The sequence below is a fragment of the Colossoma macropomum genome, unplaced genomic scaffold (genome assembly GCF_904425465.1).
Source record: "Colossoma macropomum unplaced genomic scaffold, Colossoma_macropomum, whole genome shotgun sequence".
Classification (NCBI taxonomy): Eukaryota; Metazoa; Chordata; class Actinopteri; order Characiformes; family Serrasalmidae; genus Colossoma; species Colossoma macropomum.
The window spans coordinates 31179301-31196823 of record NW_023494802.1 but is presented as its reverse complement, the minus strand read 5'-3'; the positions used below and the strand labels follow the sequence as shown (position 1 = coordinate 31196823).

The 17523-nt window shown below is 39.9% G+C and overlaps 1 protein-coding gene across 1 annotated transcript in view; it reads left to right on the top strand.

The window, feature by feature from the left end:
- Positions 1 to 12736: 12736 nt before the first annotated feature.
- Positions 12737 to 17523, top strand: part of dlgap4a (discs, large (Drosophila) homolog-associated protein 4a) — a 181780-nt gene continuing 176993 nt past the window's right edge. The window contains exon 1 of the mRNA XM_036590838.1: positions 12737 to 12768. The gene's annotated coding sequence lies outside the window, so the exon portion shown is untranslated. The remainder of the gene's footprint in view (positions 12769 to 17523) is intronic.

Here is a 17523-nt window from a genome sequence, read left to right as displayed (position 1 = left end):
CAGAACAGAGCTAATTTACATATATCAGTCTTAAAGGCACAGTAACAAAAACAGCCTATTTAACCCTTTAAACAGCCAGGGCGCACCGGCAGGCCCAAAGTTCTATTACACACTTCTATAACCTGAGAATAGCTCTGCCAGCACTGAAGTGCCTGTAGTTACTAAATAATACGACTTAGTATGTAATAAGCCTGGGATTTTAAAGGGGTTAAAGGTAAGGGATAGAGAGAGGTTGGAAAATGGTCATGTAGAAACTAATTATGACTGTTTTAAAACCTAAAACCACACAATGGTCTTAAGTGGTCCCTGGGAAAAAAATGAAACCCAAGAAAAATATATAATATGGCCCCTTAAATAATTCAGCTAAAGCTGCCTTGATGAGTTCGGTCTTGTCATTTACCATTTATATGTCAAAGATGGTGTGTCCCTCTCTCTCTCTCTCTCTCTCTCTCTCTCTCTCTCTCTCTCTCTCTCTCTCTGTCTCCCTCTTTCTCTCTGAGCTTCTGTTCAACAGTAATAAAGGCAAATATAAAAAAGTAAAATCAGTCTCATATTATATTAAACTAATGGATCATCTTCAAACAGGAGGGAAATTAAACTGACCACCGCTGACGTACTTTAAAGAACTCATATCATGGAATTCTATATTTTCTTTCTTTTTTTCCCTTTTTTTAATAACGTTTCAAAATGTACAGTTCACTACTCTGCAAAAAAACTGCAGAATTCACTGTTTTTGTGATGTAACAAAAACCAACACACTTACATATATTCGCCTATTCGCCTTCAGGCCAAAGAAAGTTTAGTCCTGCCCCCTAATGCTGAAGTTATTAGGAGTGTTTCAGCCACAACAGGGGGGCAGGGAATCAGAACAGAGGTCAGTCTTAAAGGTACAGTAACAAAATAGGCTGTTTAATTCTGAGGGATAAAGAGAGGTTGGAAAACTGTAATGTAAAAATGAATTATTTTTGGTACATAAATCAACACAAAGATCATACGTGCATTTCAGGGAAAACAAAATAAAAGGTAGGAAAAATGTAGGATATCGGCCCTTTAACTACTTTAACTAAAGTTACCTTATTGAGTTCTCTCTCTCTCTCTCTCTCTCTCTCTCTCTCTCTCTCTCTGTCTCTCTCAGTTTCTGTGCGTTTGCACCATTAATTGTAATAAAGGCAAATATGAAAAAGTAAAATCAGTCTCATATTATATTAAACTAATGGATCATCTTCAAACAGGAGGGAAGCTGAACTGACAAACACTGAAGCACTTCAAAGAGCTCATATCATGGAAAACTTTTTTTTAATAAAAGTTTGCTGTAGTATTTGAACAAGTTTTAAACTGTAATGCTCTCTTCTCAGTCCATACAGTCTATGTATGGAAGCTTGACTGCATTAACAGCCCATTTTGAATTCACAGTTTCTGAGATGTCACAAAAATGAACACACTGACATACATTCACCTTATCAGTCTAAATACGTTTAACCCATTCATTCTGAAGTTATAAAGAGTGTTTCAGCCACTATACAGGACAACCAATCAGAATGGAGTTCAGTCTTAAAGGTACAGAAACAAAAACAGCCTGTTTAATTCTAAGGGGTGAAGATGGCAATGTAAAAATTAATTAAGACTGTTATTGGTGTCAGAAACCATCACAAAAGACATGAGTGGATTTCAGGGAAAACAGTATAAAAGGCGAGAGAAATGTAGGATATAGATCCTTCTTTAAGTACTTTAACTGAAGCTGCCTTGTGATGAGCTCAGGCTTGTCGTTTATCATTCATATGTCAAAGCTGGTCCTCCATCAGTGTCTACGCATTTTCCTCTCGCTCTCCCTGCCTGTCTGAGGGTTTTATTCCAGGTTCTGTCTCTCCATGTCTTCGTCTGTCTCCGTGTCTCTGAGCCTCGTTCGCCTCGCTCTCTGAGACAGGCAGCTCTTTCAAATGCTAATGGCCTGTCCTCTGCATGTCTTCATCTCACTGTCTAACACAACCGCTCTGTCACCGGTGGGGCAGCAGCAGCAGCTTGTGAGTCTGAAAGATAGTGAGAGCGAGTGTGTTGCATGTTTGTGAGTATATATATATATATATATATATATGAGAGAGAGAGAGAGAGAGAGCAACAGTAACAATGAAAGAAACAGTGGCGGTGGGATGATTATGTCCAGTCAGCATAGGCCCAACCACTTTTGTCCAGAGGCAAACCCTCATGGTGATTCCAAACATTTTAATAGTGATGACAAACCTTTTGAATCACAGCTCAAAGTTTTGGAATCATGACTGTGCTTCCGAAACTTTAAGGTGTCATTCCCAAACTTTTGGCCTGTAATATCAAATTTTTTAATAGTGATTCAAAACTTTTGAACCATAGTTTCAAACTTTTGAGTGATGATTCCTTACTTTTAAATAATGATTCCAAACCTTTAACAGTGATTCCAAACTTTTAAGTGGTGATTCCAAATGTTTGACTTGTGATTCCAAACCTTTCGAATCAGAGCTCAAAGTTTGGAATCCCTGTGCAAAATTCTGACAGCCCAAATTCTGAAATTCCCAAACTTTTGACCCATGATATCAAACTTTTTAATAACTTTTGAGTGGTGCTTCTAAATGTTTGAACTGTGATTCCAAACCTTTGGCAATTCCAAACTTTTGGATAGCGATTCCGAACTTTTAAGCTGTGATTCCAAACTTTTGAGCTGTGAATTCAAACCTTTAGTGATTCCAAACTTTTGAGCAGTAGTGTGTGTTTGTGTGTTTGTGGCAAAAGCCTCCATCACCTTATCATATACATATTATCCTTCTCATGCCGTTTAGGCTGTAATCTGTCTCCCTATGACTCTTCCTCCTTCAAAAGCAGGTTTAATAGGCTATCCATGTGACAGATGAGCCTCTAAATGCCTCTCTCTCTCTCTCTCACTCTCTCTCTCTCTCTCTCTCATTCTCCACACTGCACAAAAGCCTCACCCCACTGACCTGGCAGCGTCCCCATCCCCTCTGGCTCTCTGCTGGCCCTCATCACCCACCGCTAATACCACCCCAACATCCGACTGACCTTTTCCTCTCTCGTGGCTAAAAGAAGCAGCCGAACCGTCGTTTATTTCTCTCTCCCTCCTTCCATTCCCGAGCATGCCTTATTTACGAGGCTGCGGGGCATTGGAGGGAGGGGCCGGTGGGGTTGTAATAGACTCAGAAACTGGAGCTGAGAGCAGTGCAGGTGTCTGTAAGGGTTTTCAATCAGAGCCTGGGCCTTGGCTTAGACCCTGACCAATGCGGTTTGTAGAATGTGAAATGAGGAGGGCAAATATGAGGGGGGAAACTGAATGTGCTCTCCAGCAGGTCATTACAGTGACAGATACAGCATTTATGTAATCTGCCTGCATACAGGCATACATATTAGAGCTGTCAAATGATTAAAATAATTAATCACCATTAACGACATTATTTTGTGTAGTTATTTGTGATTAATGGCATTTGTCTTCAATATGACCCTAAAGACGTTTTTCTATTTAAATGTTTTTCAATATTTCCATTGAGTCATTTCTATATAAGTGGAAAAAATAAGCTTCCTCAGAGTGTATTTATGATTTTCAGCACTTAAGTAACTAAAAAAAATTATTCAATATCATTGTGTTAATGCAGAGTGAACCTAAACATGGCATCCAGTGAAACCAAGTGGCTACATGTTCCAACCAATGAGAGTATATATATATATATATATATATATATATATATATATATATATATATATATATACACACATACATACACATATATATATACACAACATACTGTACTTTTTAAGTTAATGGAACCAGATTTTTTTTCCAAGTCATTTTGGGTCATTTCTTTTGGTCCATTCATCATGAAATGTACAAACAATGTAAAGAGTAACAGGTACTTTCATATTATGCTAAAAACTGCGATATACATATATATACATACACCGTTCAGGCATAACATTATGACCACCTCCTTGTTTCTATGCTCATTGTCCATTTTATCAGCTCCACTTACTATATAGGTGCACTTTGTAGTTCTACAGTTACAGACTGTAGTCCATCTGTTTCTCTGAATACTTTGTTAGCCCCCTTTTACCCTGTTCCTCAGTGGTCAGGACCCCATGGACCCTCACAGAGAAGGTACTATTTGGGTGGTGGATCATTCTCAGCACTGCAGTAACACTGATGTGGTGGTGGTGGTGTGTAAGTGTGTGTTGTGCTGGTCTGAGTGGATCAGACACAGCAGTGCTGCTGGAGTTCAGTAAGAGTTAGCATCAGTACCGATACTCTGAATCAGCCAATACTGAAGGATCAGGTATTAATATTGGTATCAGAAGGTAAAATATGGTATCGGTGCATTTCTATATAATTATTATAAGAAATCCCTTGTAGCTCCTCCTTTGCTGGTACACAGTTTGCCACTATCTCTTTATCAGGGCTCAGTTCCTTAATCGGCTACATATTTTTGGGAGGTGGTCCACTTTCAACCTAGCAGTGACACTGATGAGTGTAAAAATTCCAGCAACACTCATACCAGCTTCACCACACATTACCAATCAGTATTACTGCTATGCTGAGAATGATCCACCACCCAAATAATATCTGGACAGCAGCTTTCCTGTGGTCAGTAACTGACCAGTAATGAAAGGAGTGGAGAGCAGTTGTGCAGCAACAGATTCTATACAGTAATAATTACACATATTAATACAGTTACAACAATTATGTGTAATTATTATTGTAGCCCATCTGCTGTCACACAGTTCATTTGTCTTGCTATTCTTATAACTATACGTACTTGTATTAGTAACATTGCAGTATAGTACAGTATAGTAACTGTATACTTATATAATGAATCTGTGAGGTACATGGAGCTAAAAAAAAGTGGCATTCAATATAGACTGTACAACGCATAGCATATGTTGCTGGAGCAATACACCATATCCTTGAGTCTGGCTTCACTTGTGATTATAAGAACACGTGCACATGTTGCTGAGATTCTGGGGATGTGTTTGATGAGGGATTTTAGAGGTCAGAACACTTTAAAGCTGTGTATGCTAAGCAGACGTTTACCTAATCTCATGCAATGCTGCGTCTTATTGCCTTTGACCTGGAAAGCAATAAACCCAGAATGCACATCCTTCAAGGCCTTTCCATAAAGCTTCACTGGGGAGATTTTCATCTTTAATTTAGTTGATCAGATATGCAGGTGGTGGGTTAGGAGAGCTTTATTTTGTAATTTCAGACTTGGGAGCACATTTAGGTTTTGCTCCTTGGGGTAACCTTTTACATCCAATTTTACAAACCTTAATTCCAAAAGAATTGGAACAGTATATGAAAAGTAGAACAGAAAGCAGGTGTTTATACAATCAACTTTGACCTGTATTTAAACGAAAATGTTTTACCTTATTAACTTCATGTATTTTTGTAAGTACACCCTTATTCTGAAATTGACCTCCAAACTCATTCCAGAAAACCTGGACAGGGACAATTTCAGAGTATCAGTGATGTGAAATGTTCAAAAGACATATTAAACAGGTGATGCAATGATGCTTGGGTATGAAAGGAGCATCCAGGAGAGGCCTAGTCCTTTATGTGTCAGCAAATAATCCAACATCTTATGAACAACATTTGCCAATGAGAAATTCCATGGATTTCACCCTCTACTGTGCTTAATATCACCAAAGGATTCTCTCTGAGTTATCTCTGTGTGTAATGGACACGGCCAAAACCACATCTGTATGTCTATGACCTCAGACGCCACTGCATTAAAACTGGAATGTTTATGTGATGGATATCACCACATGGGCTCAGGAATGCTTGGACAAACTATAGTCACTAAACACTACATCCACAAAAGCAAGTTAAACTGTACTATGCACAGCGGACGTCAACAATGTTCAGAAACGCTGCCAACTTCTCAGGGCTCAAACTCATTTCAAATGGAGTGATGCACACTGAGAACAAGTTTTGTGGTCAGAGAGCCACTATGGAAATATCTGATGTTGGGTTTTTCAAACCACATAAGAGAAGGACCTTTCAGATTGTCAGCAGCATAAAGTTCAAAAGCCAGTGTCTGTCTGTCTCCATGTCTTGGGCACCTAGCACATCTGTGAAGGCACCATTAACACTAAAAATTATGCACATTTTGTAATAACCTATCACTTTTGTGCAAAGAAGAAAAATATGGTTGCACAGCTAAAGACTTATAACAGAAGAATGAAATAAAACTTTCAAAACAGGATCAATTAGTGTCTTCAGTTATCAAACAATAGTTGTTTTTAAAAGGAAAAGTGATGTAACACAGTAGTAAACATGCCCCGTCTGAATTTTTTTGGCATGTGTTGTTGGCATCAAATTCCAAATGGGCTTATATTTTTCAATAAACAACTAAATTTCAGTTTCAACATTTGTTGTCTTTCTACTATTTTCAATTAAATATAAGGTTTACATGATTTGTATATCATTGCATTTTGTTTTTATTTACCTTTTGCAGAGCGTCCCAACTTTTTTGGAAATGGGGTTGTACTTTCTCCTTTTCATTCATACATTCATTCAGTTATTCTACAGAAAAACAAAGGCATATCAGCTCATTTAGTGAATCACTTGGCTTGTCCTGATTTGTTCTGTAGAGCTGCTCTCTTCAGTCTGACTGTAATGAAAAGATGGTAAAGCACTGTTAAATATCACATCAGAGCTTTCAGTCTTCACACTGCAGCCGTGTTCAGTGCTCAGGCAGTGAGTAACCTCTCCTGCTATACATACACATCACCACAGTCTGTCACATACACACCTACTGACAACTGTTACTGGACCCCTGTTAGCACGCACAGCTAGTGGCTGCAGCCACAGCATGTGAGACTGGCTTAAAGGAACAGTGAGCATCAAGTGTACACTCACCACAAGAGTGGACAACTAGCCAAGACATGTTTGGTGCTGAAGTGTATTTTTTTAGTGTGGCACTAGAGCTTCAAGGCTAATGTAGCTAAGTAATGGACGTTTATGTAGTTAGCGCTGTGCTAACACCACCACACATTCAACTCAAACCGTGCTGACTTGTTAAGTAATCTCAAATAGATTTTAAAATAGACAGGTAGCTTAAGTAGCTTAGCAAAAAGCAAAAGTAGCTTAGCTAGTAGCAGCCTGACCGTTTTCATTTTCTGTCTTTACTTTTGTCCTTGCCCAGATAGCAAGCATATATCAGTCTGCTGGCTCGATAAGGTCAGTATGCTGCTGCCGACCACCCAAATTATTGTCCTGCGTACGATGTCCAACTAATTTTTAATCTCCTCAATTTTTTTGTGCTCATAGTCTTTCATTTTGGAACATAAAAAAATTGCGAGAGCAAAAGTTAATGACCAGGCCTGTTATAAAATCATTTAGTTGAAAATGTTGGTTATAGCAGCTTTACTGCAGTTGAAATTATTTATTAAAGTAATTTACAAAGTATAACGATAGAAAGAAATAAAGGAAAAATAAGTTAATTGGACTGTGAGTGGAAATTGAGCGCCGCAAAGTGGTATTTTGTCTGCTTAACCACTGGTGGGCTGCCAGGAAAACACTGAGCAGTGAGCCGGTTAGCCGCCAGTTTTGCCATCAGTGAGCCAACAGTGGTCCACTTTTCTCTTACTATCTAGGTGTTCATAGACCAAACAGTGTCAGAAACCACATAACAACTTCACAGCTCCACACCGTTTGAGGCCAGTATGTGATGATTTAGCGCAGGGCTAATTTGTGCCTTTAAACTTCCATTACTTGTTAGCTACATTAGCCTCGCTGCTTCAGCGCAAAACCAAAGAAGTAAACACGTCTTGGCTGATTGACTACATTTGAGGTAAGTGGGGGGGGCACCATATTTCATTAATCTGATAATCAGAAGAAAGCAGATCGCTTCATATTGTGGAGTCTGGAGCTGAGTGGGAGTGTATTTGGTTCATTTGCATGCCCAGAGGACTTTGTGTAGCCTTGTTATCCTGCTGAAAAAAACAGCACAGACCAGCATGCATTTCATACTGGTCTAAGCTGGTTTATGCTGGTCTGGCGCTGGTTTAACTGGTCACCCAGCATGGTCATTCATGGTAGGAGAGACATTTATTGTAAATAAGTTGTTGTTAGCCTAATGATGTGTACGTGTGTTGGGTTGAGCTTTAGTTTGTGTGCGTTTACTGTGTACCGTGAAGGAGTTGTATGGTTGGAAGTGACCTGCATTCGCCTTTAAAGCACAATGTTTCCTGTGTGTTCTTCTTTGCTGGTGCCACGATATGCTAGCTTGCAGGGATGGTCTAAAGCAGAGGTCGGCAACATGCAGCTCTTTTACATTGCTGTTGTGGCTCCACAGCAGAATTTGATTTTTAGGTAAAAATAAAATAATCCTCCTTTGCAGTAAAATAAAGCTCTGCTGATCGTTCAACACAGTTGTAGCAATAAATGGTCTTAAACACTGGAGTTAATGTAGCCTATATCTGCTAATTCACCAACATTTAACCCTGAAGATTGGTGCGCAGACTGCTGGTCACCATAGCAATGCACACAACAATCTCGCCTAGCTAGTCGCTAATGAAGAGGCAAAGAGAGAGATTTAAGACGAACATTGATAATTTGGAGACAAATAGACTTCATAATTACTCCAGCTGGTTTCCTGAGACATTTAATCTGCAGCGAGAAACTGTCAAACACTAAAGGCGCAAAGCTGACGTCAGCTTGTCATTCGTCAGCTTCTAGTTCCAATTTTCCTGTTCCTCCTTAAATGGTGCAGCAGTTACATTTTGGTGCCTCAGGCACATTTAAGGTGGAACAGGGATTGAAGCTGGCGAATGAGAAGCTGAATTCAGCCTCGTAAAAAGTCAAACGTTGAGAGACATTTTACAAGAAACTCGTCCACTTTTGAGGAAAAGTTTCCTGCTGGAGATGCAAGAAAAGCAGCTATTGCTGAGCTAAATCTTAGAGCAAAGTAAGTCTGCGTTTTCATTTGTATTACATTTTTTAGCCTGTACTAGTACATCAGCACATACTGAGACATATTTACAGCCAAGATGGTAAAATGGACATAAAATGTTGTGGCTCCTAAAGTGGTTTGATGTTTGTTGAAAGGACAAAATGGCTCTTCTTAACATTTGAGTTGGTGACCTCTGGTCTAAAGTTAGCCATCTTGCTGTGATTAGCAATTAGCATTGTGGTAATAACTGTGAGCCCTGCATTGATGTATGTGTGTCTCGCCAGCAAGTCTGGAAATGTTTAATTATCTCCAGTTCACATGTGGAGTAGCTGAAACTATCAACCCTTGAACTGTTCTACGAGTGGGTCAGCTGGTCAGCTAGCCACCAAGCACATTGCAGCATGAGAGACTAAGCTGCACGTTTTCCAAGATGCTTCTTGGTTCCACCTCTTCTTTGACAATGTTTCACTATATTAGAACCTGGGTTTTCAGCCCATTCCTCAAAAGCCAGCTAGGCCACATTTTATCTGGTTCCAACTCCTTAGGCCAGGCAGCTAAAAGCTAAGACACACAGGATCTGACTCATTGAGTGGACGGCACTAAACCTTGAGGTTCGGGTTTAGGAGCTCTACACTCTGAACAGTGTGGGTTCCTAAATGGTTTTTGGCTTGGATTTTACTAGAAAGGTTCCTAAAGCTTAAATTAGCATCAATGTTTTTCCATTGTCTGGCGGTTATTTAAACTCGAAAGGCCCTTCGCTCTCAAACATCTACAAAAGACATCCATTCAAAGGTTCTCTAAGGAACCGACAGTGGTCAATCGCACCAAAGAACTGTTTGGCACCAATATTTGTAAGCGGGCATTGTAATAAGATCAGAAACATTCACAGTGGCCGTGGCCGGCCTGGGGAGCCCGGGTGGCGTTAGAGGTCAGGTTAGTGCTGAATGAGACTGACCGAGTGAGGCATATGGAGAACCCGGCTGTTCAGCTTCCTCCCTGCTGGTTACAGCTCTGATCTGTGTCAGAGCCGCGATTGAGGCTTTTGATGTTGACCTAAATATACTGTAGAACTTCTCTCAAATCTAGACTAGCTGATCTACTTCCGAAGTTTGAGGACTGAAAGAGTGATTTATTCGAGGGACACTTTCTTTGTGCTGATTTGTAAAGCAATTAAATGTATTCATTACTATGCAAAAATTATAGACCACCCTTTATTTCTCAAAATTCACAGTCAGGGCAGCCATAAAGTAGAAGTTATTCATTTTTCAGGAGAGATTTCTGAGCAGATTACATATAAAATAATCCACTTGCATAAGGAAGGAGAAAGCCAAAGGAAAAAATGGGACTCCTAACAACCACCTGCAACACCTGATAGACACCAACACTGTCCCCATCAGATAAACAGCACTTAAAGCTCTCATCTTTGAGAGAGAGGAGAAAATCAAGCTGCTTCAGATCTGAAACAATTTGCCTGATGTGAATCAAACGCTGGAGTGAACTGAACATTTGAGACTATGTGAATGAGCGTGTGCGCATGCGTGACTATGCAGGCCTACTGATGCATGTGTGTGTGTGTGTGTGTGTGTGTGAGCAGGCTGTGACCTCAAACATAAAGCGCTGCTGTAACACACTTCAAACACAGCTGCTCAGACTGTGTGTGAGTGTGTGTGCTGTGTGTGTGTGTGTGTGCTGTGAGCGTGTGAGTGGACTCCTAACTAACCTGCTCCACTCCACTCAACCGTCTGAATGAAGCCAGCAACTTCTGATCAATAATTCATGCACTGCACACTGTCCCTTTGTCTTCATCTGCCTCACGAGCAGCCCAAGGTGATTCGTCCTGCACGTTTAATCAGATGGCAGTGACTGAGTGACCCGGCAGAGAAACGGAGACGCTTTCTACACTTCAGACTACAAACATGTTGAAGAGAATTGAGTAAATGACCGGCGGTCTGTGTTCACTGCGCTAAACAACAGCACTGATTTTTTAAGACTGCTGATAGACAAGAACTGAGTTTCTTCATTTAGAGGGAAACTTATCAAAGCATGATTTTTAGGAACCATAAATTCCTAGGAAAGTAAAGAAAGCATGATAAAGCAAAGATATATTTTTAAAATGTTTAATTTTTTCTGTTTTCCTCAAAAATGTATTTAATTATTTTAATTAAAAATTAAGAAACAAACACCCCCTGTGACCCTGGAGGATGGCAACAACACGTTCCAAAAAAGGTAAAGTTGTGTAATGCTAAAAAAACACCTGGTAGTTGATTGGCAACAGGTCAGTAACGTGATTGAGTATAAAAAGAGCATCTCAGAGAGGCTGAGTCTTTCAGAAGTAAAGATGAGGAGGGGTTCACCACTCTGTGAAAGACTGCACAAGCAAATAGTGCAACAATTCAGTAATAACATTTCTCAGAACTTTTGCTTTTCATCATCTACAGTACATAATAACATTAAAAGATTCAGAGAATCTGGAGAAATCTCTGTATACAAAGGACAAGGCCAAAAACCAGTATTTGCTGGCTGTGATCTTTGGGCCCTCAGGCAGCACTGCATTAAAAACAGTCATGATTCTGCAGTGGAAATCACTGCATGGGCTCAGGAACACTTCTGAAAAACACTGTCTGTGAAAACAGTTCATCGCTGCATCCACAAATACAAGTTAAAACTCTAAAACGCAAAGAAGAAACCATATATAAAGAGGATCCAGAAACGCTGCCACCTTCTCTGGGCCTGAGCTCATTTAAAATGAACTGAGGTGAAGTGGAAAAGCGTCCTGTGGTCTGACAGATCAACATTTGAAATTTTTTTGGAAGTCAGGGACACTGTGTCCTCCGAGCTAAAGAACACTCAGCTTGTTATCAGTGCACAGTTCAAAAGCCAGTATTCATGATGGTGTAGGGGGCATATGCTGCCAATCAGACAACGCCTTTTTCAGGAAAGGCCTTGATTATTTCAGCAAGACAATGACAAACCACATTCTGCACATATTACAACAACATGGCTCTGTATTAAAAGAGTCCGGGTGCTAAACTGACCTGCCTGCAGTCCTGACCTGTCAACACTGAAAACATTTGGAGGGTTATGAAATAAAAAATACAACATTCCACTTTAAAAACTACAGCGATTGGTTTCCTCAGTTTCCAAATACTTACAGAGTGTTGTTAAAAGAGGAGGTGATGCACCTCAGCGGTAAACAAGCCCCCATCACAACTTTTTTGGAACGTGTTGTTGAATGAATGAATAAAAAAATAAATACAATTTTCAGGTTTTATTTTGAAAAAGGATAAGAAATTAAAATGAACAGACTAAAAACTTGAATTAATAAATCACAAATTAATTATAATATAAATGTGTTTATTTTATAATTATAAAATAATTTATAATTATAAAAATGTAAATAAAAATAAATAACTATATGAAGTTTATTAATCAGGTCTTATTCTGAAGGGAGGACATACATCGTGTTTTGGCTCGTGCTGATTCCAGAAGGCCAGACACGGGCAGTGAGTGTGGAGGAGTGTGGTGGGCTGCTGTTGTCATTCTCTCCCCTGTGAGTGAGTGTCTCTCTCTCCCTCTCCTCTCTCTCTCTCTCACTCTCTCAGCTCTGTTCTCTTTGGTCACTCTGATCACGGAGCGCGCGCTGTGTGAGTGTGTACTGCAGCAGGATGTTGAAGAGGACGGCGGGCTCGAGCCCGGAGGAGATGTGAATTCATCAGTCGCGCGGCTTGCGGCTCGTTGTTGCCTGGAGGAGCGGCGGTCGGTCGGTCGGTGAAGCCGCGGCTGAGCGTTAGAGGAGGAGGAGGAGGAGGAGAGGAGGAGATGCGCGAGCTCTGCGGAGGAGCCGGTGAGTGCAGCGCTGTGTCTGAGGAGGCTGAACGCTGAGAGACGAACAGACGAGGCTGAAGTTCCTCTTATTCGGCAGCGTCTTGTTCGCGTTTTCAGTTCCACCTTAAACGCAGCAGCTCCTGCCTCAGGCGCCAGAATGGAGTTGCTGCAGCATTTAAGGTGGCACGGAAAATTCCACCTTAAGCGGCCACAGAGCAGTGTGTCGGTGTTTGTGTGGAGCTGTTTGTTCCTGCGTTTCTTACGCTGTTGCTGCTGTTTGAGCCTGAGGGAAGTTAGAGCAGCTCAGAGAGCGAAACCTGCTAGAGCTGAAGGAGACAGTCTATCTATGCTATCTATCTATCTATCTATCTATCTATCTGTCTTTCTGCCTGTCTGTCTGTCTGTCTGTCTATCTATCTATCTATCTATCTATCTATCTATATGTCTATCTGCCTGTCTGTCTGTCTATCTATCTATCTATCTGCCTATCCATCCATCCGCCCATCCATCCATTGATCTGTCTGTCTATGTCTTATTGTCTCTGTATGTATTTACTTATTTAGTTTATTTGTTTATTTACCTGTCCATTCGTTCTTTTGCTAGTTTGTTAGCTGTTTGTTTATTTGATTATCTATATATTTGTTTATTTTTTAATTTATGTGTTAATTGATTTAACCATTAATTGATGTATTTATTTTTTCTTTATTTATTGTCACATTTGTTTATTTGCCAATTTATTAATGTATTCATTTATTTTCCACTAATTTGACTCTCTATCTATCTATCTATCTATCTATCTATCTATCTATCTATCTATCTGTCTGTCTGTCTATCTATCTGTCCGTCTGTCTGTCCATCCGTCCATCCGTCCATCCATTTATCTATCTGTCTGTCTATGTCTTATTGTCTATCTATATATGTATTTACTTTATTTAGTTTATTTGTTTATTTACCTGTCCATTCATTCATTTGCTAGTTTGTTTGTTTATTTGATTATCTCTTGTTGTTTATTTTTTTATTTATTTATATATTTCTTTATTTATTCACTCATTTAGTTATTAGTCTATTTATTTATGATTTATTTAATTACCTATTTATTTCCTAATTCACTTTATCAATTTATTTTTTCATAGTGATTTGATTATTTATTTATTACCACATTTATTTATTCACTAATTTATTAATGTATTCATTCATTTTCCTCTCATTTGAGTCTATCTATCTATATCTCTATCTATCTATCTGTCAATGTCTATTTGTCATTTTATGTATGTATGTCCATCATTCATTAAGTTAGCTCTTTTTTTATCAGCTCGCCTATTCATTCACTCATTCATTCATTCATTCACTCATTCGTATGTCTGTCTGTCTGTCGGTGTGTTTATGTGTTTCTCATGCGCTGAGTGGAAGTTGCTGTGCTGCTGTTGTGGGGCAGAAGCCTGACTCATGCTGCTGTGCTGTATCCTCTGTGTTCTGTTCTGACTCTGAGAGGAATCAGGCGGGTTCAGCTGTGATCTTCAGGACAGGCCGAGCTGCTGTAGTCTTTCCTGAACTGTCAGGATCACTCCATCATTACCTCTTTACAGTGCTGCTGATCTCTGGATAGTTATCATGTGCATCAGTGATGCTGCTGTGTTGTCATGGTATCAACTAGAAGGTTGCATCCTCTGATAAGGGATAGCAGTCATTTAGTGACTGAGGACATTACTGATCTCTTTCTCCCTCTCTCTCTCTCTCTCTCTCTCTCTCTCTTTCTCCCTCCCTCTTACACATGCAACCCACAACCGCTCCTTCTCTGTCTGTACACCCCCTCAATCACTCTGCGAAACAGTAGAATATATTTATATATTTTTGTCTGACGCATTGTGTCCCATCCACACATCTACTTCCCTTTCAAATCTCTCAAACTTTCCTTGCTTGTCTGTTTAAAGGGTCCCTATCCTGCTTTTTCTTGCATATTACTGTATAGTTCCCACTGCGGCCCACTTAGAACGTTTGTGTGCTTTTATCTACCAAAAACAGTCGCAGTTCGTTTCTACATGACTGTTTTCCAGCCTCTGTTTTTCCCTTAGAATTAAACATGCTGCTTTGGTTGCTTTGCCTGCAAGACGAATGTTGATGAACTCTGCTCTGATTAGCCCTATATTGCACCTCATTCAAAAAGCTGAAACACTTCTTAGAACTTCATCTCGAATGGGCGGGGCTAAACTGCTGTAGGCCGTTTAAGGGGAAATATATAAATATGTTTCTTTTCGTGACCTCACAAAAAGAATGAACTCAAAATGGGCCGTTTTTGTAGCTCAGTTTCCAGATATGGACCGTACGGACTAGAGGAGTGAACACTTTGAACGCTAACAGTGTTTATATACCACATCAAACAGTTTTATTTAAAAGGGTTTTTCTATAGCATACAGTTAATTAGCCATCAAACAGAATAAAGATCCATTGGCTGAAGCATCTGCCCATTGACTTCCATTATAAGCCTGTTTGCTTAGTAAAAGAACAAGTTTTCTGTTCTTTTACTAAGCAAATCAAAACACTTAGAAATGACAGTCCTTGGTAATTAACCATATGGTAAAGCTGCAGCAGACAGAGATAAGATAGTAACCCATAGCAGTATCCCTTTAAGCCCATGGTCTGAACCTCAGGAGTCCATGAGCTGTAAGCAAAGCCCAGTCGATGGATTCGAGGCCCCAGGACTGCTGAGTTTAGCGGATACTTACAGGCCTTTTTCCTCGATTGGCCTGCGCTTGGCATGGGGCCAGCTGATCGCCACTGGTTCTCCCCGCAAGTATGCAGATGAGGACGAAACTCTGCAGGGTTTTTCGTATGAGGGACCTGAGCTGTTGTTGTTGCTGGACAGGACCTCCTGCAATTAAAAGCTCATTTTGGCAGTGGGGTAGTGATTGATTTCTGGGCAACGAACCTAGAGGCAGATCAGCGGGACGTGCTGGAGCAGCTTAACGACGGGCCTTATTTACAGCTGCTGATGTGTCAGAATGAGTCAGAATGTATATGTTACGCTCATATTTATGATGGCGATACCGCATTAAATGGATAGTTGGTGACAAATCAAATGTACGCAGTTTTCCCCCTTACAGCAAGTAGTCGGTACATTTTGGAGTTGACCCAGATGCAGATTCCAGCTGACGGGAATCAATAGAGTCAAAAAAACAAGAAATATAGAACGACATCTGGCTAATTATTTCACCAGAACAAGGAAATCTGGAGAGCTAATGCTATCTAAATGAACTTAGCTGACTAGCGGGGCAGGCTAAGTACCTGATTCTCCACTCTCAGCTCCTTCAGGTGATGCGGTTTGATTGTCATCCTTTTTTTGTTACAAATATTACATTTTACTTCGTTTTCCATACATACATACATATATCATCTAAACCGCTTATCCTTCTGGGTTGCGGTGGGGTGCTGGAGCCTATCCCAGCTGTCATTGGGCGGAAGGCAGGATACACTTCCACTTACGCTTCCACACTTACACTTTCCACTTTTTATAAAATAAAATACAGTTGGACTTATAGTAGAAATAGTGAAACAATGCACTTTTCAGACAGGCTTTCTAGACAGGGACAGCTGAATATCTACTAAGCAATGTAAACTGGTGTGGCCAAATTTGTCACTGTCTGAAATCGAGTCCAAAGCTTTTGATATGAATCTCAACTCCATAAGACCTGGAATTGAGGAATTAGTTCTTTTTAGGATTGACTTCCAGCTAATAGTCAATCAGTCAAGACATGTTTGCTTCTTTAGTTGTGTACTGGAGCTGTGAGGCTAATGTAGCTAACAAGTAATGGAAGCACATGTAGACAAATAAGCATTATGGAACTATCTAAATCATCCCATACTAGACTTAAATCATATCGAATTGTTAAGTAGTCTCAAATAGGCCTGCTTATGAGCGCTTAAAGTACAGACTTAAGACAGAATTCAGGATTCAAGACTCTTTTTAGCTATGCTAGGTTGCTTTTGTTGATTTTTGAAGGCTAGCCCTTGGTATAAGCTAAAAAAAGGTGTCACCATTGTTTCAGAGGGTGAAACAACCATCACCCCATCAGAGGTTCATAAGAAGCAGCTTTTTGGATTCAGATTAAGAGATAAAGTTCCAAAGAGTCTAGCTAGGTCAGCATAGCTTTGAAATGAATGGGTAACGGCTCATCACTGCTGCCTTGTGTCTACTTCACTTGTGCACCTTGCACTTGAGCGCTATGCCTGGCTAATAAGGAAAAAAGCTTGATATCTCAGTGGCCTGTTTGGACCTTTGTTTTGGTGTATAAGTCATTTGGTTATTTTTGCCATTTTGAGTTGTTTTTTGGCCTATGCAACAAAATTCAGACATCTTTAAAGAAAAAGTTGGTTCTTTAGTAAAGGGAATGGTTCTGTTTAGAACCATTAGTTCAATTTAGAACTATTTCATGCATAAATGATTCTTTGCATGGTGAAATGGTTCTTCAGATTGCTGAAGAACATGTTCTGTGTAGCACCTTTTTTAAAAAAGTTCTATATAGCACAAAAAGGGTTCTTCTATTGTTATGATGCCAAGCTTGTAACAATAGATGAGCACTTTTTGGTGCTATATAGAACCATATACACCACATTCTCCAGCAATCTGAAGAACCATTTCACCATGCAGAGAACTGGTGACTATAGTCTCTGTGTTGAAGGTGCAATTTGAAGATCCCAGTTTTTAGGTTTTAATGGCAAAAGTTCTCAGTGCTCTGCGGATGTGCTGTCATAGCATGCCTAGACTGAATAAACCCAA